The sequence below is a fragment of the Marmota marmota genome, unplaced genomic scaffold (assembly GCF_001458135.2).
Source record: "Marmota marmota marmota unplaced genomic scaffold, marMar, whole genome shotgun sequence".
In the NCBI taxonomy this organism is placed as follows: Eukaryota; Metazoa; Chordata; class Mammalia; order Rodentia; family Sciuridae; genus Marmota; species Marmota marmota.
The window spans coordinates 7270073-7294662 of NW_026000283.1; the positions used below are offsets into that span (position 1 = coordinate 7270073).

Sequence of the window (24590 nt, forward strand, 5' to 3'; positions counted from 1 at the left end):
TGTATTTAGCTGTTCAGATGGAAAATGAGCTGAACTTTGCATACAAATTAGAAAATAGAATGTACAGTACATTTTTTTTTTTGTTATCTGGAATGCTTAGGGAATAGAACACTCAAAGAACGGGGTTAATGGGATTTTAAGGTTAACAGAGGTTGCTTTTGCTTATTGAAAACTTTTAAAATGGTTGCCTTCCTTTTTCTGCCTTAATATGAAAGACTTGTGACCATCTGTACAGCTTTTAGTGCTGCTCAAAATGCCTTAGGGCAGTCAGGGGGGTTTTCCCTCAGGGGATATTTGGCGATGCCTGGAGACATTTTTGATTGTCACAACTGGGAAGTATGCTACCAGCATCTAGTGTGTTAGATGATGATGATGTTAGGCATCCCTCAAGGCTCAGAACAGTGCCCAAGAATTATGTGGCCAAAAAATGTCACTAGGGCCGAGGCTGAGAAAGCATTCATCAGAATCATTATTCTTATCATAAGTGTCGTGAATAATACTGTAATAATAGTAAAACTTACAGTTTGCAAAGTACATTTTATCACCTAAATATTTTCCAGTCATATATATTGGTTGAAAGCTTTTAACTGCATACTTGATATAATTATATTTCCTTGTAACAAAATACAACTAAGTTCTGGTTAATTAAGGATTTCATAATATATTTTAGTGAGTATTGATTATGTGCAAGGTACTATACCAGATTCAGATAGTGGAAACAGGGAGGGAAATAATATAATATAGAGTTAAAAGACACAACCAGAGGTAGGACGATATTCTGTATTGGCCTTGAAGCAAATACAATTTTAGGAGCTCTTTTTAAAAAATGAGACACAAATATGAATACAGTATTTTAAACAAGGCCTTGGAAAGAAGTTGTGCAAGTACAGGGCTGTTAAGCTTAAGTTTCATGATAAATCCCTCTCTGGATGCTGCTGTCAAAGACTTTAAAAACAACTTGGGCAGCCATCAGATCACGCGTATCAAATCAGAACTATATATGTAAGGCTGTGATAATCATAAATACAATTTCCCTTATTTGATTGTCTAGTTCACGTCAGATACTGTACTAGGTGCTATATATGTATTTAATCTCTAGAACAATTTAACAGTCTCATTTTATAGATAAAGAATCTCAGCCCAAAGAGTCTAAGTAATTTGCCCAATGCCATATAGCTGGGAAGTGGTAAAACTGGAAATATAACCTAGGTCTCTGCCTCTAGAACTCCTATTCTGGGAAGTACAGTCAGAGGCTCCTTATCTATGTGTTCTGCATCTGAAGATTCAGCCAACCACCAATTGCAAATATAATTTGATTTGGAAAAAATTGCATCTGTACTGAGAATACTTTATTCTTATTTCACTAAGAAATAAAATAGAACATCTATTTCTATCACATTTACATTGTATTAGGTATTATAAGTAATCTAGAGATGATTTAAATATACAGGAAGATGTGCCTAGGTTCTATGCAAATATTGAACATTTTATAAAAGGGACTTGAGCATCTGCATATTTTGGTAGCTGCAGGGGCAGGAGATGTCCTGGAACCAATCTTGTACAGTATGACTGTACATCACATGGTTTGTAAATACAGATGGGTCCCGACTTATAATAGTTTAAATTATGATTTTTTTGACTTTACAATGGCGTGAAAGCAATATCCATTCAGTGGAAACTATACTTGAACTCATGTTAGCCATGTGTTAACCAGTGAGTACCCATATATCCATTCTGTTTTCCACTTTCAGTAGAGAATTCAACAAATTACATGAGATACTCAACACTTTGTTATAAAATAGGTTTTCTATTAGATGGCTTTTGCTCACTTCTAGGTTAATATAAGTGTTCTGAGCATGCTTAAGTTAAGTTGGGATAAGCTATGATATTTGATAGATCAGGTGTATCAAATGCATTTCAACATTTTCAACTGATAATGGGCTTATTAGGATATGACCCATCATAAGTAGAGGTGTGTCTGTATGTGCTAAATGTCAAGTGCCAATAACTGCTCTAAGTTCTTGGAGAAGAGGAATAAGAGCTGTGTAAGGCCTGAAATGGTCAGGGAGGGCCTCATGGAAGAGACAAAGTTTAAGCTGGCCCAGAGAAGTGGAATAATACTCTTGAATATCATACTTATCATGCTTGCATTATAAGCACTCAAATCATTTCAAATGGTGAGGGGGAGAGAAGTGAGAGAGAAAGAGAGTGCATGAGAGAGCTGTTTTCTATTAATTTAAAATATGAGCCACATTTCTGACTGATTATTTATGAAGGAAATGAAAGGTTAATGAATGTCTTGAGGAGGTGATTTCTCATGCTGCCATGACACAAAATGAGCTGTTTGGTATCTTCTGGGATGTATTCTTCAGTGTCTGCTTGTGAGAAACATCCTTGCTGGTGACATTTGTTAACTTTTGGTGGCAAGTTGGGACCATACATTTGTTGAATTTTTAATTCACTGACAACTCTCAACATAATAAAACCAGAGGGTTTTGAGTTCTGCCAGAAAAAAATGAGCAATATTCCTAAGGACATATGACAAGCTTAGGGAGAATTAAGGAAGGAAGCCCAAAAGGAAAGAGTAAGTCTTTCACCAGAGGCAGAACTTAGTGTCCTTTGAGCATAGGGAAGGTAAAAAAGAGTAATGCAGAATGATAGTATGTGAGAAGAGTACTGAATAAGAACCCAGAAGCCCAACCTTGTCATTCACTCACCATTTGATTGTGGATAAATCACTCAACTTTCCTGAGCCTCCAGTTCCTTGTCTGTAATCTGGTCCATCCTTTCTCAGTAGTGTTGCTAGGTTCAATCTAGATAATGTCTACTAAAGTGTTTGAGATGTAAATTATATAAGTATGTGATGTTGTATGAATGTGGGAAGGGGTCATTCACTAAGTCATTGCTTTTTCAGGTTCAGGAAAACTTGAAGCTATTGGAATGCCTGTTTTAATCCATTCCTAGATGGTGTGCTCAGAACAAATGGACTTATTTGGAGGTAGCTCTTTTACAACTTAGCCTTAAAGTGGAAGAGATGGGAAAGTTATCTAAAGATAGGAACATTTAGGTGTCACAAAGCTGCTGCATTGAAGCCCATAATTAATTCCTCATCCTTGCTTTCAGTGCTTTCTTAACTCTTATTTAACATACAGTTCTTACCAATCTTGTTTTTCCAGTTCACAGTAAATTAAATGCTGCAAACTAGAAAGGGTGTGTATGGAGGCAGGGAGTGATATTAGAAAGAAGCACATTAGTAGCAGAGGAAGTGACAGACTGACTTAAAGGAGATGGAAGGGACAAAAAAAAAAAGCAGAAAACATTGTATGATTCTACAATATAATCATGGATGTTTGTTGTGAATGCCTGAATCATCAGGCTATAGTTCATGATGTTCAGTGATTTCTGCTGAAAAATCTGGAGATACACACACACACACACAAACACACACACACACATTTTTTTTTTCAGGGATGTTTCCATCAGAAATGTTCTCCTGGTACTAAAGAGAGTAAACTTCAGTTATCTTGAAATCTTACATATGTGGGGCAGCTATGATCTTACTGATATAAGCTAAGTGAGGCCTCACTTTAAAAAAAATGTCATGTTTTGTTCTTGGCCTTCCCTTTTCAAAATTTTTGGTACAGAGCTTGTGGAAATAGAGTGGGATGGGTAGATTGTGTGTAAGATGGTGCACAAAAGAACTCTGTGGTTAATAGGAGCAGTTCTTGTTCAGTTAGACCTAAATCTTTATTCTTTCCATCTGTTATTGATGAATAAGGCATAAATTGCACCCTCAGTTATTTAATGACTCTGGTAACCATGAGGATATTCAACTTTGCTTTTACAGTAATTATAATAGCTCTTTCTGAGTTGTTTCAGAACTTTAAGCATAAAATCTGCTTTTACAGTTGACTGTGAAATTTAAGGAAGAAATACCAAGTTCCCAAATCTATATTCTGCATTCACTTTGCCTTTGTAAGACTTGTTGGAGATGATAGATGGCTTGCTATGATGGCAGATATGATAAATGTAATAACGGGAAATGTGTGAAATGTAGATAAAATTCATTGTTTTAAGGAAATTTATTTTTATCCTCACATATAGCATCTCAAAGAAAAAAATGCCACAATCCTCATTCACTGAAGCTTAAACAGCAGTTCCTTCATGAGGAGAAAAAGCTCGGGCATGCTAACACACCGAACCATGCAGATAGCATCAAATTATTTGTTAAAAAAGTCAATGAATCTTAGTCTACCCATTTGGGGGAGACATTCCCTTACTGACCCCCTCATCCACTTCTCTGTGAAATTGAAGGCTAAATAATATTAAGTAGTTAAAAATAATCTATAAAATAGTCAGTTGGGTTTTCTATGTAAGAGGCCCTTCCTTTCTCAATTTAATGTTTAATCTAGACATTTTCATAATTTTAGGAATTTGAAATGAAATTGCTCCACAAGACTACTTGAGAGAAGCCCACAGATCCTTTGGGAGGAAAAAGCATCTGTTTTTCTGTGCTCACATTTTAGAAAAAAATACGTGTGTGAAGAAGTGTGTATGTATTTCCCCCCCTTAGATCCATCTGGTATGCAGATTAGGTTATTTGCAGACCTAAGTATCTCCATGTTTGGATTTTCTACATCAGTGCCAAAAAAGAATCTATGTATAAAGATTGATCTTGCTTTGAGTACAGAACATGTCTTGATGTTCACCTCAATTTGTTACTCTTTGATTTATATACCCTGAGAATATTTGGGGGACTAGGAAAGAAGTGTGGGAATGTGGGATTGCTGGTTTTAATTCACTAGGCTTTTCTCCTTTATTGCATGGATATCTTCTCTTTAAGATAAAAGCTATTAGAGCACATGTTTTTTTTTTATTTGTTTGTTTTTGTTCAAAGAGAAGAAACTTTTCAGCTCCCCTCTCCCTTTCCTGCTCCCTTAGTTGAAAAATATGATATTTGTTTTCTGGCATCCTATCTAATTCTGGCTATATAATTTCAGCTGTGTGGGGAGTTGAATGAGTGACATGCTACAGAAATCAGCCTTAGAACATGTTGCACCTCCCAGAAGAAATTTTGGATATGATAAAAGGTGTCCATCTTCTTGAATGAAGACTCCAAGGTGCTCACTTGTTTGAGTTTAGTAAATGCACATCAGAAGTCAAATTCATTACAATTATTTTTGAATAATCTCAATTTGCACACACATGCTCTCCAAAGATTGAATGACAATGCTTCATGTTGCAGTCATCTGACTTGAATAAATGTTCTGGATTAGTGAGACAGAAGAACCAATCACCCATACTGAAATCAGCCTAATGGTGGTGGGGGTGGGAGTGGTGCAGACAGAGAGAAAAAGGGTGAATCTTTTTATGAAGAAGGAAAATGGTACTATAACTGAGGAACCTCATCGATGCTCATATTATCTACAGAGAAGATTGTGCAGAAAGCAGTCAATTGAGTAAGGCATCAAATGAAGCACTAACATATGCATATTAAAGGGCAAGTATTTTCACCAAGAACATAGTTGGGGGACAGTTTCATTTTCCAGCCTTTAATATTGTATTACCCATAAATGAATGAAAGATGTGGAAGATTTACTATTAAATGGCAGGAGAGGCAAAGGGCTACACAAATAAGAGGCAATAAATGGCCACAAGCAGGTTAAAGGGGCAATAGATTATTCTTGCTCCTAAGGACAAATGATCATTCAAAGGCATATTGGTCTTTGGGTACACTTCATTATCTTAATCCTAAAATAGTATTTCTCAAATCTCACTCCATAGACATAATGATCTGTGTGCTCTAATACTATCATTAATATTTTCTTTATAGTTACTTGCTTCTTTAAATTTAGTCATATCCATGGTGAAAATAGTCATGAAACCACAGAAAAAAGCATAAATACAACTATATGAAAGTAAAATATATTTTTCCAGTTATCACTGAAAATCCTCTTGTATACCATCAGGGGTGGTGGGAATTCATAAGGTCTTATGAAAGGTCTTAGTTTATGGTTTAAATCTTAAAAATATCCCATCCACTTCCAAAGGTTCTTGAGACTTTAAGGGAGCAAAATGATGTCAGAGTTTGGGAGGTAGCAAATGATGCTCAAGTCTGGGTACAAATAACAAACATGGAGGCTTACGAAGCCATTTCATAAGGCATTTTTCATGTACTGCCTCAACCAGGAAGCCCTGCTGCTTTGATCAGCCAGAGTTCTTGATCATGGGGTCTATTATAAATACTTAAACACCAGCCAACTTCTCACAAAATATTGCTATATCCAGCTATAATGCATTTCTGAACACCTTGCCTTTTCTTGGAGTACTTCATCTAGAAGATCTTTCATAGCATGCTATTTACATTTGGAAATATTCTAGACATTTTTTTTTCAGAGGATGAGTAGGGGTGATTTTAATTAGTGTCCAGTGTAGATGAGCACAGCAAAAAGAAAATAGTTTATTTTCAACATGACAGTGCATATTACTTTCTGTAGCCTCTTTCTATTTTATATTGACTATCCCCCCAAATTAGTGATCTATTTATTTTAGACAGTGCAATTTAAATGACAGTGTTCTTGATGGTTCTTTTATGAAATTTACTGTAAACTATTTTTGTATTTTGTATCTATTTTTGTATTTCATATCTATACTCACATCAACTTTTGTTTTAATATTTACAACTTTATTCTAACTATCAAATTGCATCTTTGTCTCCTTTAAAAATTTTGCCAAATTATTTAAGTACAAATCACTGTGGTCGTGAGTTTCTGACAAAGACCTACTGGATGGGACTGGATGGGAGCTAAGTAGCAGGTCTGGGAGTGTCAGTGAATTCATTGCTTGGATTTAAAAAAATGAAATGGCAACATTTGGAATATGGTTGCAAAGTTACTCAAATATGTGTTATTTCCAGTCACAACCATTTGAGGATAGGTGGAACAAAAATCAGACTTCCTTCACTGGCCCAGGAATCACACCTTCTCATTTTTAGGCATTTATTAGGATCAATAACTTTAGCATCAGACCTAAAATGACATCTTACAGTGTTTAAAATTTTAAGGGTCCAAAATTCTTTATAGATGTGATATGAGTATCCTTAAAGCTTCAAGCAAATAGGTATTTATTAAAGGTGATATACAAGAAGGAGCCATGAACCTTGAAGTCAGATGGTTCTAGATTTAATTCCTGCCATTTATTTATTAGTTCCATTACTGTGTGCAAAACTGAAGCAGAAATGGTAGGGTAGAGTACTAGAGACCCTTAGAGACCCAGGGCCAGCTTGGAATCACTAAACCTCCATGCAGGGAGTGAGAGAAAGAAACTTGTGGGGGAAGAAAAGATAAGATGGTCTCCTTCTGAAGTCCCTAACTGTGCGTCTGTGAATGCATTTTTTATTTGTGCAATGTTTCCAGCATCTGACACACTAATCAGTAGAATAGTTTTTTATTGCTGAAGTGAGTGATCATGTTTATATTTTCAAATGAAGGTTAATCTCTTTCAGAAGTCCAATGTGTTTTTTGGGCCTTTGATTTTTCTGGAAAATTGCTTACTTGGCAGGTTTCTTGTTCTTCTGGGAGCCATTTCATTTAGTGGATCTCAATTCACAAATGGATTACAAATGACAAAGGCTTAGTTCAAGGGAAGCAAAACATAGATTTCTCCTAATTTGTAAATGTTTGGTTTGGTCTTTTACTCTTGCTATTTGGACGTGGCATTATTCCTGCCACCCATGCCAACTCATGCACCTTTGTGATCATATTGATATGCAAACAGTTCAAGCACCCTAGGCAGAATTATTGACGTTCATCCAAACACAGAGGGATCCTGAAAGCTGATTGTTACTCAGGATTTTTGTGAGCCAGTTATTAAACCATTGGTAGTTTTAAATCAGCAATGTTGGGAATATTAACACCAATACTATAAATCAAGGTATTTTTTTGTTTTGCCAAGGTACAGTTTTCTAGCATACCAGGGGAATCAGAAAGAATGTGGGTTGAAGTCCCAGTGGATAGAAGGGCTGCCTTTATTAACCACATTTCATTCTTCTCTTCTTTTCATGAACATTTATTGAGTGCCTGCTCTATGCCAATTTGGGGAATAGACCCCGGGGGAGACAGAGGTCACAAAAACCTGGTCTCTAGCCTGGAGGAACTCACCATTGAGTGGAAAAGATAGTCAAGTTAACAAGTCAATTACAACCTACTGGGAGAAGTGGGAGAGCTGAAATATGTACAAAGTACAACTGAGGAGACAATGATTAACTTATAACCTGCTATAGATAAAAAGTACTTTGTCTCCAACTAAAGATCTGAAGAATTTTTCCTGTGGCTTTTATAAGTGGGAACCTGACAAACAGGTAACTTAAATAGAATGCTATTTTGAAAATGAAGAGAGATGTATTTTGGAGGGCTATTTCTCTTGATTTCAGGAGAGCCTTGCTGTTTTACAGTGCTTACACACTAGAGGAGAGATTTTTATTCAGAGCAACTATAAGCATTTGGTGTGATGGCAGCCAGGGATGAGTCCATAAGAAATTGTGACTGAAATGATCTATGAGAGAAGTTCAGTTAGAGGGGCTATAAATGGCTAGATAGTAAAGAGAATGGAATCTGCTAAAGGCAGGACATCCTGGCTTTTCCAGTTATGAGCTTTGTAAACTTAGGCAACCTCTCAATCTCAGTTTTCCACCTGGAAAATAGGAAACAATAGTTGAGAGGCAATAGACTAGGGTGGGCAAGAGTATATACTAGACTGCCTAGGTTAGAGTTTCCCTGCTTAAATTAATTGGGTTTCAGTACCCTTATATGCAAATGGATCTATCATTAGTATCTACTTCATAGAATTGCAATGAGGAATAATGAAACAATGTATCTATAGTTCTTAAGACAGTGCCCAATGCTTCCCATAATTATGCTTTCTTTTCTTTTTCCTTTTTGTAGTGCCACCTCCTTTCATTTCTCCCAGCAAAATCACATATATCCTTCAAGGCTTAGCTCATATGCAGCCTTCTCCATAAAGCCTTCTATGATTTCTTGTCTCCCAGGCCCCTCAAAATAGAGTTTTCCTGTTGCTATGGGATGAAGAACATGGACAGGTATTAGTGCTTGAGTGCAGAGCAGTATTGGGCTATTAGTTAGGACAGTACTGGGTTGGAGATGGAGGAAGGAAGCTGAGATTTGCACTTGGAGCTCTAGCATTTGAGTTGAGAGTGCAAAATGACAAGAAGCTGGGGGGGGGGGTAAACCAACAACAAAGTAACACACATTGCCTTCTTGTATTGACCCTTCCTTTCCTGTCCCCTGCATTGATTAGAATTTTGACTTCAAACCACACAGCAACTGTGGTTGGGAAGGAAGTGTGTGTGTGGGTTCCCAGCTAGAGACAAAGGAGCACAGACCATAACCTAACTGGGTATGTGTAGTCATTACAGTGTTTCCATCACCTGGGAAATTAGGAATCAGGAATGGGTAGTGAGAGAAGTGACAGCAAAAATTTGGCAGTAAGATGGATCTCTGCTCTGCATTGCAGAACGCTGACCAGGTGTCTTGAGCTGCTCCACTCTGACAGTAACAAATGGACATTGGCTTTCTGCATACTCCATCTTGGGAACAGGGAGGCATGGCTATTCCTGGCTTTGTTACTTGAATCCCGAGAGGCCTTGGGGATAGAGCATGGAGCGGCCGCCACCAGGGTGCGCGGCTCTCAAGAGAGAATACTAGGGAACACAACCCACACCCCCTGGAGGCCTGGGCTACAAGAATGTCTTGGTGCAGTATTTCTCAAGGTATTCACTGTATAAATCTTCTGGAGGAATCTATGAGAGTGCAAGCACCGAGCTCCTTTCAAAGTCTAATTCACACGTCTGAGTTAGGGCTATGAAGTCTGCATTTTAACATGTCATCTAAAGTGATTCTGATGCACATCAAAATTTAAGAACAATATTTCCATCTCATAATACATGTACTTTGAAAAGTTAAAAGAAGGACCCTCAATGATGGGATCCTCATGAAAGGGGCTAGGAAGAAAGACATTGAGCTGGGTATGGTGGTGCACACCTGTAATCCCAGTGGCTTGGGAGACTGAGGCAGGAGGATCATGTGTTCAGAGCCAGCCTCAGCAACTTAGTGAGACCTTAAGCAACTCAGCAAGACCCCGTGTCTAAATAAAATATAAAAAAGGGCTGGGGATGTGGCTCAGTGGTTAAGCACTTCTGGGTTCAATTCCCAGTATGCCCCCAAAATAAATAAATAAAAGGAAAAGGGACATTGAGCATATATAGCGTGCTCCCTTAGGGAGTTCACCTGAGAATTCCTAGCCAGGCAGGGGTCACATGGAGATACTCACCCAGACTCCTGGGAAAGGAGCCAAAGGAGGAATTTCCTGAAGAGTATTGTTTAAAGCAGGGCTTATTCAGACACAGATCCTGAGACAAAGATTGGAGGACCAGTAGTTTAAGTGGAAGTGATTCCAGGAAGCACTGGTACGAGAGTGAAGAATGAGGCAAGGGCAAGAAGCCAATTCAGGTACGTTAATGAGCAGATTAGCTCTGGAGACCTCTGAAAGTGGTGAAACACACCAACTTGAAGGGCCAGAAAACTGGGATATTTGACTCTCAGCTGCCATTTCCCCTTGGCTGATAGCTGCTGTCAGGAATTCTCCCACTACACTTCTGACTTGTCTTACCTTCACAATGAGATGAAGTCTTTAAGTGGAAAAGAACAAGTTTATAATAGGATGCCATTGGCATGTACAGAAAAAGCTAGTGCTAAGGGGATATGGGTGGTTCATCAATGGCATTTGCTATACTCAATAATCTTTATGTCACATATATAGCACTTGACAGTTTATATATTGCCTTGATATGTATCACTGCAATTGATAAAACAAATCAAAACCATGAATTGGGCAGTAAAGCTTAATGGTGTTGAAAGAGACTCTGGTGTCAGACTGATCAGCCCCTCCTAGCTGAGATGAACTCAGACAAGTCATTTTACTTGTCCAAACCCCAGTTTCCATATTTTAAAGTAGACATAATCTACTATTAGGGTTAATGTAAGGCCTGCAACATAAGGGATGTAATCAATGCTTCTTTCCTTTCTCTAATTCCTATTTCTTGACTCATCCTGTGTACACCACAGCATGTATAGTCCCAGTAGGTGCCACCGAGGTAAAGCTCAATAAATGCTTCTATCCTGCAAGGCTTATGGGATAGTATACCCTAGAGAAAAGTCCAGATTTCATAGGAAACATTACAAGATGGTGCCTTTTAAAATAATATAAAATAAATAAAAGTATATTAAAGGGGTGAGCACTGAACAGGTCAGATGTAGGAGGATGAACTGGGGAATGCTTTCATCTGGAGAAGAAGGGGGAATCTTGTAGACTGGCTCTTGAATGATGAAGGTAACTGTTGCTGCCAAGGAGAAAGGAAAACAGGATCCCATATGTGAAGATGCCCTTCACAGGGTCCTGGTGTTGGAGTATAGCAGAAGACCAGCATAAGCTAACATTTATTGAATTCTATTGTATATGAGGCACTGCATTAAATAATTTTTTAAAATGAGCTTTATTTCATTGAAGCCTCCCCACCTCCTTTTTTTTGGGGGGGAGCAGGTACCAGAGATTGACTTCAGGGGCACTCAACCACTGAACCACATCCCCAACCCTATTTTGTATTTTATTTAGAGACAGGGTCTCACTGAATTGCTTAGCACCTTGCTTTTGCTGAGGCTGGCTTTCAACTCATGATCCTCCTGCCTCAGCCTCTAGAGCCACTGGGATTACAGGTGTGTGCCACTGCACCTGGCTCACCACAACCTTGTAAGGAAGGCCCCATTATTAATTTTTATCTTACAGGTTAAGGAATTGAGGCACAGAGAAGTTTGGTAACTTTACTTAGGCTTCACAGGCAGAAAGTGATGAAGCCTGAAGTCAAAATCAGATTTGATTGACTCAAAAGCCCAGTCATTAAGTGTTAGCAATAATAATAATAATAATAATAATAATAATAATAATATAAGTGATGATAAGAACTGTCATTATTGTGGGATTACCAGCTCCAACCATGAATTCAATTCAATGAAGATGGAGTACCTACCATTATTATGTATTATTACATAAGTGGAGAGCAGTTGTGGCTTGAATCTTTGGAAATTCTCCTTTATTGCTGGGCATCCTGGGAATCTCCCTTTGGTTTCCCCTAATTATTTCACAAAACTTTGTGCATGGTTCATATGATCATGACTCCAATTTCCAATTCCCTATCAGCATATGACATGAGTTGTCATTGTTTAATCACAAGCTGCACTTGTGATGAATGTTGGATAATCAGAACAAAAGCACAGGAAAAATAATTAGAGGGAACCAAAGGGAAGTGGCTCACAGCCTTGAACAAGAGACTGTGTGAAGGTTTCTAGGACTCAGTCCCTGAAGTTCTGACAATGTATTTTGATCCTTGTCTGAATGCAAATGAATGACTCCATCAAATCATAGGCAGCTTGTCACAGTGTGGGTTATTTAGCTAGTTAATTAAAAGTCTGAGTGAGCCAGTGCCTCTCTGCACTGTGCTCTGAAGATAACCAAACCTGTGTTCTGACCAGGCAAGTTAATTTAAAATAGGTGACCTCGATTGAATAATGGCTACAAGTTCAAATTCAAGAATGGTTATAATTAGTCCCAGATGAATCTTAATTGTTCTTTCAGGAAACAGAGTTGGGAAGGGGAAAGGAGAAATGCCCAGGCCCAAAGTAGAGGTTATTAGCCACACCTTTGAAAAGTGGGATAGCTGACTGGGGCAGAACATAATTAATGTTGTATAACAAGAGCTCCATTGCTGACTTGACAAATTTACATGTGGTACATAAAATGGGGTCTAGCTCTTTAGAAAATAAGGATTAGAATTCAGCACTCTTCATCATATGATCTTAGGTAGGTTAGTTAACATATCTATTTAAAATCTATGTAATGAAAAAACACTATTATTCCCACCCCCCTCAGAGTGTCAGAGGAGGTACTTCGTGAAAAAATTTTATGAAAAATATGGAAAGCTCTACAAGGCAGTATTTATTCTTTCTTTACTAGAAAGCTTCCTAATGATAGGTTTTTAGACTATACATCTACTCTAGGTGTGGCCTTTTAAACTTTTTCCTTAGGCTCTGCCATAAACATGTTGTCTTCTGAACCACTCGAAAGATGAAAGGATCAGAATGGGTAATATGCTCAACACCATTTCTGTGTGGTGGCATATGACATTTTAATTCCTTTGGAGGTGCATCCATAGAGTTGAAAATAATTTTGGCCCTGTGGGCTTTGAGAGGAAGCCAGAGAATATACAAATTTAGCATTTTTATTATGAAACCAGATCCTTTTCCATGCATGTTAATATAAATCTTTAACTGGAAATTACATGCTGGCACAGCACTGTGTGGTACCATGAGGTGAGAGTAAGCCACAGTGAGAGCAGGACACTGATTTTTTGTTCCCACTGATTTTTTATGTGAATGCTTGGGCTTTCCTTTAGTGTTCTGATACATTCTAATCAACTATATATTCCCAAGCCCTGGAAGCCAAAAGTAATATGAAAGAATTTATAGAATGGTAAAAATAAAATAAGCAAAAAATTCATAACCTAGTACAATACTTTGGAAGACCAAGACTGACCATTTAGAGATGCACAAAATGAGTACATTTGAAACTGCTTTTCTGATTCCACTTTTTAAACAGAATTGTTTTCTGATGCTCGTTTGAATCCCCTTTAATGGAATATAAGCATCTAAACCAGAGATTTACAACCTATGCCTACTGACAATAATCACAACTGTTTATCCTTCAACCCTAACCAAAACTCATTAAAGGAGCTTACTTTTAAATCAGAATCTGTGTTCTGCCTTGTTAGACGAGTCAAGCAAATAATGGGATTTGTATTTCCCACAATGGCGTTGCAATCTAAGGGCTGTGACTTTGCTGAAAAGAGCTTGAGGTCATAATGAGCAAATAAAGAAAAAGCCCTGGATCCACATTACCCTTTATCACTGGGAAATGCCCATCTGTGACAGGGATAAGCAGAGAACACAAAATTCTTTGCTAGGATTTTGTAAAGGTTTAAGTCATAGGCTGAGTAGCCATTTCTTTGTCTCCCTGGGGAGTGCCTATTGCACACTACGGGTAAAAGCTCCAATGTGCAATCCACATAGGACTGGGAATTATTCTCCATATGATAAATATTAGGAATTCCTCCTTTTAAAAGTTAAAAAAGATTAATTATTTAACAAATATTTTTGAATACTTATAAAAGTTCCAAGACAATTTAGATGCTGTGAACATGGCAGTGAACAAAACCCAAAAAAACCCTGCTCTCATGAATCCTGTGTTCCAGTTCAGCTTTTTAGTGATCATTTCTTCCCATGCATCCCTATATGGCCTCTACCTTTCACCTTTCCCCCGGCCTAGTAATTACTTCCCCAACTTAGACACGTGTCCTGCCATCACAAATACCCTATCAATCCTCAAGGACACGGCCTCAGATATATATATATATAAAATTTCCTACAGGCAGATAGTCAAGAAATGTTTATGGACAATGAGAAGGAAGAAGACTCCAGAAACAGGGAAGAAGGATGGGAAATGATACTCTTGAAGGTTATAATGACAGGTCAAATTGGGTTCTGGCCAGTATAGCCCATTTTCTTATTGGCATTGGGTTTCTACCATTCTGTTATGAAACAGTGTCAATTTCCCATGTGATGCTGCTTATCAACATTCACACTCACAAGTAAGTGGTAATTGTCATTCATAGGCAATATCAATTCCTATCTCCTTCAACCAAACCAGATGAATTTTGGTGGGTTCTTGTGGACTCAGTACAATGAATCACAAGGAGAAAGTCCTCTTGGATCTCTGAATCAGGCTCTGAGTTATGCATTTTCTTTTGTGTTCAATGCACTTATTACTCTAGACCATGATCATCTGTTTATTAGGATACTTCCCTACTAAACCATGAGCTCTTTGAGGGTTGAAACCAAGTCTTATTTGCCTTTTTTCTTTTTCTTTAAACTTATTAATAGTTCCTATCCAAAGATAGGCAGCATGAATACGAATGTTGCTTGCTTTCAATAAGAGCTTGAAAACATCTCTTTACTTTTCAGCAGTTCTACTGGAAAGGATTGTGCATAATGGCCTTCTGGTTCCTTTTTATCATGAAGTTAAGAAGATAAAGCTGTTCACTGGTTTCTCCCACTTCACATATTATTCCTACTATATAGATTCTATGAAGAGGACACTTGAATAATAGGTCCTTTCATTTACCATGAAGAACTGAGTCTGAGCTGGACCTCTTTATGCCAAGAGTTTCTGTTGAATATGTTGGGCTCTGTTGTAATGGGATGGAAGACAGAACCATTCCAATGAACCAACTGTCTCTTCCTCTGGAATACAGTAAAGGGAAACTCACTGCCATCTCACAACTTTTCAAGTAAGCTCTGAGCAACACAAATAATATGGAACTCATGTGGAAGTTTGCAGGTTGAATTGTTTTTCTCCATATTTGGAGAAACCATACCATTTCCTATTGATTCACAAATATTTCAGGACCTGTAACACTATTAATATTGCTTTTTCTTTAAAAAATATACTTGAAGGCAGAAGAATATCATGCATGAATTCTTGACATGGATATGATTTGCAGGTCATTTAGTAGTAAGGACCAATCAGTGAAAGAGGGTAGGATTTCATGTGTATTGTCTTTTGGGAGGGCTCATTGGCTTTAGCTTAGCAAATGGAGTCACTGGGGAAGCATTCCATCATGAAGTTTACTCAAGTAAAAACTGTCATATTTAATTCCAGTAATGCACACTTGGTGTTCTGTTCAATAAATTGGGTGTGAGGAGTATCCAACACCTAACTCTCAGTCTTTGGAAAGGAGAATTGAACAACATTCTTTCTCTGATGAATGAAAATGCCTGAGGATTCAGAGATGGGCCTGCTGCCACTTGTTATTGATGTGGCCAATGCAGAAAAGCTAATGGCTCTGTTGGGAGGTACACTTTCCTGCTACTCCCTGTAGCTGTTCCAGAGTAGCTTGGTGGTGGTTGCCATGGACACCAAATGGCAAAGTGGTTTGGGTCAGAGTTTGAATCATTGTGCTGTGCTTGAGTGGGAGAGACTGAAATTAAGTTAATGTGTGTAAAAATAATACATGTTTCTTTCCTTTGCACCTTTGGGAAAATGGCAAGAAAACAGTCTGTCAAGCAATAATTGATTTTATATTGGTTAGGGAAGAGAGAAGGAGGAGCAATTTATTGAGTAGAAGGTGCTCAAGTTAAGCACCAGCAGTAGTCTGAAAATAGGTCAAAAAAAGTGCAAAGGACTCTCAGAGTTGTTGAAGAGATAGCAGTGATAGCAAGGTACTCAAAAGTAGCCACTAAGAAGCTTTCTATAGTACCCTCTTTGACTGCCTACTGCAGTGCTTCAATGTCCCTGGATCTCTTTTCTTAATCCAAGACACAGTTATTACTGCAGTTGTATTCTCTTTTGGTTATTTTATCTTATTTGCCTCTGAAAGGGTGTGTGGCTATTAATGTCACCTCCAAATTCTTATTTGCAAATCAGTTCCCTACTTATCCTTTTTGTGTGTCCCCATTCTTAAAATTGGCAGGCCAATTTTTTGCCAATGCTAAACTTTGAAAGAGACCCAACCATTCCTGCCCTGATCCTCAAAAATAGTCCAGGTATTTAGACCTAGGTGTTCCACTATAGATATAATTAAATGCATAAAATAATTTAAGCTAAACCACTTACGTTTGAATATGGTACCTTTTTTTGTGGTGCTGGGGATCGAACCCAGGGCCTTGTGCATGTGAGGCAAGCACTACAATACCCTTTTTGATGACCAGTTAACCCCACTATAGACATGTTCAGTCTACAAAACCATTATGAAGTCAAATCACTTGCCACTCTCTTGGTGGCACCCACACTCCTAAACCTTTATGATGACCATGACACAGAAGCATCTTACTGTCAAAGACAAGCAGGAAGGCTTCTTATGTCCTGGGAGCATTCCTACGCTCTTTCACAGGTTGGGTGAAGGTGCTTCACTGAACTCTTCTCTACCTCTGCCAGGTTAGTCCCCCCTCTCTTCAGACCTGCCTCAGGTTATAGAAAGAGCTTCAATTCTTTCTGAGTTGTCAGGTTCAGTGACCACACATGTTCTTTTCCTCATTCATTTTTTTTCTTCCTAAAGAAATGAGGTATTGTGATTCCAGCCTAGTATTGGTAGACTTTCCCTCTCTGAGGATCTTAGAATGCCTTTGACAAATTGTCTGATTCATGCTAACATCTAGTAAGGTATGAAAGGATTTTTAAAATATTTTCTGGGTAAAGTTGCTAAGATGATGAAAGGTGAGGTGACTATACAAGGTCACACATTGATCTTGAAGAAGAACTCGGCCAGATTTCTAGTCTTTGGCCTAGAATGGGATTCATAAGATACTTGCCCAGTTGCTATATTTTCAGAGTAGAATAGTGGTAGAATGTGCATATTTGGGAGGATATTTGATAGCTATGTTTAAGAATCAGTTGGAGCAGGTCCTGGGGCTGTAGCTCAGTGGTAGAGTACCTGATTGGCATGTGTGAGGCACTGTATTCGACCCTCAGCACCACATAAAAATAAATAAAATAAAGATATTGTGTCCATTTACAAATAAAATATTTTTAAAAATCAGTTGGAGATAGAATGATGGTGTCTGCCTATGAATTTCTTCCACTTAAACTCTACCCTGAGTGACATGACACTAATTGTAATTACCTCCTCAAACCCTGGCCCTGACCCATTGAATGGTGCCTCTCACTTTTCAACTTATCATGAACTTTGGGCAAAGAAAGTTTAAGCCTGTCATATCTGGACTGAAGAAAAGCTGAACCAATTGATGGGATCAATTTGATTGGAAGGGCCAGGTGGTTGGCTGATAACAGTGCCATCAAAGTGGTCCAGGGTTATTTCCCATATTCAGTCTTATCAAAATTTAGACCTTTGCATGGATTTATCAATGGACTTTACCCTTCAGTTCTAGTGTGGTAAAGAAGTTGAGTCCACTTATATATATATTTTTAAATTTTGCTTTTATTTTGTATTCTCATAGAGTTTTTCTGTAGGGGAACCCATAGGTCGAAATCATTTTAAACATTAAGGTCCTGCGGCAATGTGAGCTTGAACAATAACAAGCTTTTAAGTTGCTGTTGTAATTGGTGGTTCTTGCAGCCCTCATGAAACTGTCTGTTATAACATCTGTTAGAACCTAGGATAGGACTCTTATAATCATACAGCTGTATGACAAAGCAATTAATTGCTATATTTTCATTGCTCTTAATCTAGGAAAATTTCTTGATAAATCTGAATGGTGATTTAAAGAATTCTTAATTTTTATAAGCCACTAATTCTAACCCATAGGACTTTGTCAACTTTTCAGTGCCTGCAAAGGCTTAACTGGGGTGTTCACAGGGTAAGCCACCCATAGAAAGTTGTATCAAGGTGATTTCCTTCTATGCAAACTAAAGTATATATGCATTGCTTGTAGAGAGATAAAATAGCAATATTTGGCAATGTTTTCTTTCTTTCCATTTTTTTAAAATGAATGAATCTGAGATCTTACTTGACTTACATGATGGAATTAGCTAAAGGCAGTTAATTTTATTGTTCCACTTAAATTGATTCATAATTTTATAATTTTGTAATATAATGTTTATAACTTTGGCATAAAATATAAGCCTTAATATTAAAATCCTGATGTTAAGAGGTGTAGGAGAAGGACTTAATTTAATAGATTTTTACTGTAATCTACTATATGTTGCTGAACGCAAAGGACATATAAGTAAGAGTGTATTAGTTGATATGGATATAATGAGGAACTTATGATAGACTTATGATGGACAAACAAATCTCAGTTAATCTGAATCTAGCTATCAGAAACCCATAATTAATGGGGATTTTCCTTAAGCATTTTCCAAAAGGGTGGATATGATATTTATACATACATTTGTGGTATAGCTTTGATCATCTAGAAACTCATTTGGTGAGGGAAGGGGCATTTGTTTTTCTGTACTCTAGGGATAGAGGTAAGTGATAAAATTCCTGGTTGTGTCCTGGCCATAGGGCATATTATTTCAATCTCCCCATCATCTCTGTCTCCCAGTCTCAGTAAAGCTCACTGATGTTGAGTCTTTTAAGAGTCTCAGTCAGCAAAATACATTTAATGATGGTCACTAGCCTGGCAATCTGAGAAAGCAGGAAAGTTAATTCGCACACTTTTTTGATACTTATCATATTCTGCCTTCCAGAATTATCGTGCTGCTTTATCCCCTACTAGGTTGTAAGCTTCTTTAGTAGGGAAGACATGTTCTTTTCCCCCACCATTTTCCCAGTAAAATGGGTCAGGATTCCATCAATAATTTTTATTTTCCCGTTTCTTTTTTTTTTTTTTGGCAGTGCTGGGGATTGCACCCATGACCTTACATATGCTAAGCACATGCTCTACCACTGAGCTATATCCCTAGCCCCTCAATATTTCTTGAATTGAATTTTCTACCTCCCTTTTCACAGCTCTGGGAATAACGGCCTGTTTGAACTGAAAGGGACCATCATATTCAGCACATTCATTTTAAGGCTTATGAAATAGAGATGCAGAGATACTGACTATCTGAAATCATATAACTTGGGTCAAAAACACAGGTCTACTGGCTCAAGGCATCTATACTCTCTTTCTTAAAACCCCAGGGTATTTTTAGTCATCCCAGGGATTCTCAATCCTTAAAAGTTCTCATAGGGAACCCTGAAGTGCCCTAATGGAAATTAATTTGAATTTGTGTTGATTTTTAAAACAAATCTCCAAAGCTCACAGGAAATTTTCAGGCAAACAATGAAGCAACAAGTTTTTAAAGATGTGAAGAGGAACTGTTGGTTGAGTAGGAACATTTCCTTTTTGAGACCAAAGCTTCTATCATCTGAGATAAATAAAATTCTTGCTGTTTCAAAGTAATGATCATGAATGAGTTTTTTCTCTTTATTTTCCCAGAGGGGATTTGCTTCTAAATATTCACAAAGCTAGTCTAGCCAGTCTAGTGTGAAGTATGACCAGAGAATCAGGCCATCTTTTTTAATAAGCCAAAGATAAAAATCCCTAAATATAGAATACAGACATCTGCTAACTCCTAGGATAAATATCTGCACTTTAGGGAACAAGTTTATTTAAGGTTGCCAGTGAGTATCCAGGTCACCTACAGTGCAAGTACAGAGTCCAATTCACTTTAGGCCTAGAGAACATTAGGTTGGACTTGAGAGAAGCCATGTTTACAGAGAGCATCTTTAGGAAATCCAAACATAGGTTTTGCTTTGACAATACTGTTATGTAGTTTTAGGGGGCATTTGTGCTTCAGAATATTTATTCAGGTAGTCCAATAATGTTAAGCAAATTGCATCAAATCACCATGTCATTAGGTTAACAAATATAGATCACTGGACACCATGATTGGCAGGTAACAAAAAAGGTTCCTGAAAAGAGTAAATGAGATAGCCAACTTATAGAGAGTAGCCTAGAATAGTCAAAGGTGGGGAAAGAAAGGGAACAACCTAGTATGACACTCAGACAAAAGAAGAGCAATAGGTGTATTAGGCTCTGAATTGATTTGTACCTGAAAGCTTGTCCATAGGAGATTGGGAAGCAAAGAAAGCAAAGAGGAATGAGGTATCTTTTACATATTGGCTTAGGAGAAGATGGAGAGACATTATAGGTACAAGAAACACCTCAACCTTAAATTTTGTGATTAATTTAATCGTATGCAAAAATAAGCTGTATGCTTTTCTAATTCCTCTTATTCTACTACAATTATTTTTCTAATCTTTGTTATATTATTTTTATTTAAGAAGCTTCTCTCCAACTCAATTAACATTGCCAAAGGCTATTACAAATTAAAAAATAGAAAGAACTTTGTTTTTTCTCAATAGTGACTAATATAGCACTATGCATTTAAGTCCTTGTGTGAGTTTTTTTTTTTCATGTAAATTTTGATGTCCACTCTAGAAGTTCAATCCCCTTTGCCTTTCTTCTTCATGAGTTACCTCCTGAATATACAATGATTTCTTATGCAGTTAGGCAGTTACTCATCCACTCCAAGAATTCTCATTCTGTACTGCCCTTGTTTCCATTACAGAAACATGACTTGAAATTTCCCTTTGAAATCCAAGTAACATCTGCCAAATCTTCTACCTGTCTTTAGAAGATTCTGAAAGACTTCCTACCCAGTCTACCAGTAACTGGCAATGCCTGACAGGTATAGCTGTGCTTTCCCCCACTGACCCCCAGAAAAAGAAACATAAAATAGGACTGGTTGTAAAGAAGCATAAATGCTACTGGTCGTCACAGGCTGGTAAAGAAATGGCATCCCATTTTGGTAAAAGATGGCTTCAGTGTAGCTGTACTGTCTCTGGTCTAGTTCCCAGCCCACTGTATAATTTGAATGTCATGAAGGACACAGAGTTAAGTGTGAAGTATAGAATGACTTATATGTGATGGTAGAAGAATATTTAACTCTCAGGTTATAGCCATTCCTCTAGAAGAACCTTGAAGTTCTAAGAATAAAGAATCTTTCTTTAGATCTCTAGTGTTGAAAAGAATCTGACTAGACATAGGGCTTCAGGGTCTGTGGTGCTGTTGGCATGGAAAAGAAGAGGAGAAATTTGAGTAATTTACTTCTCTATCCCTCTCCAGACCTATAATTATCCTAACCATGCCCTGTGATTATCTTCTTTTTCATATTTTGGGTAATGTGAAAGGCAATGTCCATGGAATAAAGCAAAAGATGGGTATCAGGAAGATTTCCTGGGAGTAGTCTGTAATCACTCCTGAAAGATCAGAAAAATAGGATAAATCTTCCAAAGGAAACATTACTCTCTATCCCAGTTATACCAGATAGTTGATCAACTCTCAATAACATTTAAATTAGATGGGAAAAGATTCCATTTCTGTGAGAGAGTATCTTCCTCTACCCTGCCTCAATAACAAATACCACTGTGGGTGATTAGAAAAGTTATATTTACTCTGAATAAGATTAGAAAGTTAAGCGAAACCTACTCCCCAGGAATAAACATGATATTTTGAAAGGGGTATTTATGTTTTTAGGCCATGAGAGATATGGGTAAATAGGAGCAGGCTCACCTCTAACATTTTGGGAGTCCACAGGAGAAGTACAAGTGGAGGGCCACAAACCATATTATAAATGTTAAAAAGACCTAAAACAAGGTATACCTTGGCCTGACTTGTGTATCCCCTGGAGTCCATGCAAGACCATATCCCAAAATAAACCTAGAACCTGATGAATTCAAGCATCCCCCACAGCATGTCCCACTCCCTGTGAAGTACATAAATCTTCTGTGACAGGGCAAGGCAGGGTAGAAGGTAGGCCCAGGGCTCAGACCTCCTGGTGACTAGACCCATCCAAAGCGGAGATGGGGCATATTTTTCAAGCTCTCCAGGAAGCTATTAAGTTCCTCTTCCCTAAAGCTTATTTTCCTGACTTGGCCTTGCCAGGCAACACTTTGTGCCTTCCCAAATGTCATTCAAGTGGCATAGAGAAAGGGAACACAGTCTCTGAAGAAAATTACCTGTCCAAACCTTATTCTTTGGGTGATTTGGGGAGCCTAATTTTAAACAAAATTAGCCATTTTTCTCTTGTTTCCTATGACATCAATTGTCATTTTCTCATTTTATGTCCCTACCCTGTCCCCTCTGCCAGACTTCATATGCCTGTGTGATCTGATCTACGGTGCCCAGTATAGCTTTTGTGTCCCTTTCCTTTCTTCCACTATTCCCTCTGATGCTCAACCTGCTATTTATCTTTCAAAATTTCTTCATACCAAACATAAAGAAAACATCTTTGTGTTCCAGTGTTTGTGATACCCAGAGTCCTCCAAAGCATGGAGTTCAAGGCAGTGGCCCCAGCTCAAGGGTGATGCTGGGTGGGAGGGAGAAGCATGTTCCTTGGAGTACTGCCGTTCAAGTGTAGTGACCCAGAAAATTTAGGTACCCACCTGAAATATATTTCCTACAGGCGTTTATGCTTCTTTACAACCAGTCCTATTTTATGCTTTGTTTTCTGGGGGTCAGTGGGGGAAAGGACAGCTATAGCTGTCAGACATTGCCAGTTACTTTCAAATCACTCCTTAGCAAGGGAAGAAGGAAATAGGCAACATATAGGGAAGTTTTTGGTAAGGCAATAGAGACTGTAGTTCTTTACTTGATAAGAAATGCATGTCGATGTACCTGCTAGTTGTGGGTACAGATCACTCTGGGCAAGTCCTCATCACAATTGATGCCTACTCTTGTAATGCCTGTTCTGTAGCAGATTGTTTTGGTACTGTAAGTAAATGAACCTGTTTGTCATGAATGAACTCTTCACCAAACAGGGCGTTTTTTCAATTCCATGTGTTAATGGGATATAACTCCTCATCAAGTGGAGAAAATACCTGTGAAATGCTTGTTGTGTAAACAAAGCCACTCCAGGCCTCATCAGGATTCTTAACTCTTACAACTTCTGGTTGAATCATCTCTGATTGAAAACTCAGATGCAAAATTGATTAGTGATTAACAAACAGCACCTGGAGTCACACTCTCTGGGTTAAAAACCCCAGCTTCACCAATTATTAGCTGTCTAATCTGCAAGTCTCAATTTCCTCATCTATAAAATGGAAATAATACTTCCATCTACATTAAAGGTCTAGTAGGAGGTTTAACTCATTGAAGCACACACATACACAGACACACACACACACACACACAGACACACTGCTTAAAATAGTATCTGGAACAAAGTAAGCACTTAATACCTATTTGTTATTCAAAATGCACAGTTAGCACATGTGGCTCAATGTTTTAGTGCCTTTATTTTAGGTGATGCTGAAAAACCTAGATAATACTCAAATCTTGCATGAGCTAATCAATAGATGTTACCCAATGTTACTCTGGAGGAAAAAAAAAAAACACTAGTTTTCAAGTGTACTAAACTCATGTTAGTGAAACTTCTGCTCATGATATGACCTTATATTGAACTGATATCTTGGAAAATCCATAAGAACACCATTCTTGAGCAACAGTCCTTAAATAACTTATTTTAATGTGCACAGAAACTCACCACTCATGAGCAAATAGCTGTGGTTACCAGATTGTAATGCCTACTGGTGCCAAGCACTGTGCCAGATGTTCTCCACATATTATCTGATGTGATTCTCACAACACCCATGAAATAAAGGTAGTGAAACAGTCTTTTAATATGGGACTATTGCTGGGTGTGCTGGTGCATGCCTGTAATCCCAATAGTTTGGGAGGCAGAGGCAGAGGCAGAAGGACTGCGAGTTCAAAGCCAGCCTCAGCAACTCAGTGAGGCCCTAAGGAACTCTGAGAGACCCTCCCTGAAAGTAAAACATAAAAAAGGGCTGAGGTTGAGTGTTCAATCCTTGATTTCAATCCTGTTACAAAAAAAAAAAGAAAGAAAGAAAGAAAAAAGAAAAATTGAGCCCCAAAGGAATAAAGTCACTCTTTCTAAAA

The 24590-nt window shown here is 37.9% G+C and overlaps 1 protein-coding gene across 3 annotated transcripts in view; it reads right to left on the minus strand.

Annotated features, from left to right (window-relative positions):
- Gria3 (glutamate ionotropic receptor AMPA type subunit 3) overlaps positions 1-24590 on the minus strand; it is a 269270-nt gene that overhangs the window by 111620 nt on the left and 133060 nt on the right. The window lies entirely within an intron of this gene.